The 2,039-nt window shown below is 50.4% G+C and overlaps 1 protein-coding gene across 2 annotated transcripts in view; it reads right to left on the reverse strand.

Moving 5' to 3' along the window:
* Rnf38 (ring finger protein 38) overlaps positions 1-2,039 on the reverse strand; it is a 92,678-nt gene that overhangs the window by 65,246 nt on the left and 25,393 nt on the right. The window lies entirely within an intron of this gene.

The raw sequence follows: 2,039 nt of genomic DNA on the forward strand, positions 1-2,039 counted from the left end.
CCCCACCCCGCCCGGGTGCTCGCGGACCCAGCCTTTCAGCGCGCCGGCGCACTACTCTGCGCTGCGCGCGCAGGCGGCTCCCCTGGCTACAAGGCCAAAGACAGGAGAGCGCGCGTTCCTCCCCCTACCGGTTCTATTCGTCCCGCCCCTCGCCCACACAAACCTAGCGAGCGCCGCGCTCGGGAAGCTAGAGCGCTCCGCCCCTTTCCCCTCGGCGCGCCGAGCCCCCTTTGTTTTCACCCAGCGGGGGCGGGGCTTCCCTCAACCAGGCGCGCAACTCGGAGCAATTCGCACTAGTTCCGGCAACAGAGCCCGTTGCGCAGCACTACTGCGCAACCCCGCCCGAATTAACCTCGGCCCGCCCCCAGCGCTAGCCACCGCAGCCTAGGAGCTTCTGAGTGGCTGGGCGGAGTTTCCCAATTTGTTTAACTCTCCTTAATGCTGCGGCTGCGGCTCTACAACACAGCAGTCGTTTCGCTTCACTTTTCACCATGCATGTATTCATATGGCCCAAGAAGTAGGAATCTTTGTGCATACATGAGGATCTCACAGTGGAACAAGGAGGCTCCAACTCAAATTGTAGGACTCTGAAGCACCTTAACCGCCTGACAGTTACTCGGACTACTGAGGAATGTGAAGTAAGATTGACGACTCCAACAGGGTTAGCTCCTGATCAAGAAAAACACTGAGTGCTACTGGTGTGAAGGAGTGCTAAGTAGTCAAGAGGACAGTATGGATAAGGTGGACTAGTTTTTGTTTTTATGTGCCAGTTCTGGGGCTTGAATTCAAGGCCTGAGCTCTGTGTCCCTGGGCTTTTGTGCTCTACCACTTGAGGCCTGAGCTCTGTGTCCCTGGGCTTTTGTGCTCTACCACTTGAGGCCTGAGCTCTGTGTCCCTGGGCTTTTGTGCTCTACCACTTGAGGCACAGCTCCACTTTTAACTTTTTGCTGGTTAATTGGTGAAGAGTCTCAAATGGCAATCCTCACATCTCAGCCTCCTGAATTGTTAGGATTACAGGCGTGAGCCATGGGTACCCAGTAAGGTGGGCTTTTTCAGACAAATAGTAAAATCAGAGGATCATATTTTAAAGGTAGTAAGGCAAAATTAAATAAGGACCAGTCAGTTTTGTTGTTTTTTTTTGGGGGGGGGGGCCGGTTGTGGGGCCCGAACTCTGGGCCTGGGCACTGTCCCTCAGCTCTTCAGCTCAAGGCTAGCGCTCTACCACTTGAGCTACAGTGCCACTTCCGGCTTTTTCTGCTTATGTGGTGCTGAGGAATTGAACCTAGGGCCTCATGCATGCAAGGCAAGCACTCTACCACTGAGCCACCTTCCCAGCCCCTCAGTTCTACTTCTTGAAGCATTAGTTTAACCCTGGACTTCAGCTGTCTCACGTATACAAAATGGAGGAACAAAGCCAAAATGATGTTTCAAGATGCTCCCCCAACCTTTTACATTCTGCTAACACTATATAGTAATTATTTGCGTACATTATACCAGACTGAACATCAGGACTCTTGTGTTTCTAACTCTAATGCCGTAAACAAAATAGGGTGCCTAGCAATGACTAATCAAATTTCCAGCAATAATTTTTTTTCTTTTTCTTTTCTTTTTTCAGTCATGGGGCTTGAACTCAGGGCCTGGGCACTGTCCCTGAACTTCTTTTTCTCAAGGCTAGCACTCTATCACTTGAGCCACAGTGCCACTTCCAGCCTTTTCTGTTTATGTGATACTGAGAAACTGAACCCAGAGCTTCATGCATGCTAGGCAGGCACTCTACCAGTATGCCACATTCCCACCCATCAACAATTCTAGAATAAAGAGAAGCTGCAATGAGATAACAGGCCCCTATTAATTTTTTCCCCTCACCTAGTCCCAATAATGGGGTTATATCCCCCCATCATGTAACCCTTTTATCTAGCTGGTTCTCCAAGTTCTCTGCCAGTCTTCCAAGGTGAATCCACCTTGTATTAAAGATCTTCCATTAGAATCTCATTTAAAAAGCAGCTTTATGGGGCTGGGAAGGTGGCTCAGTGGTAGAG

This window comes from Dipodomys ordii, unplaced genomic scaffold, assembly GCF_000151885.1.
Source record: "Dipodomys ordii isolate 6190 unplaced genomic scaffold, Dord_2.0 Scaffold95, whole genome shotgun sequence".
NCBI lineage: Eukaryota > Metazoa > Chordata > Mammalia > Rodentia > Heteromyidae > Dipodomys > Dipodomys ordii.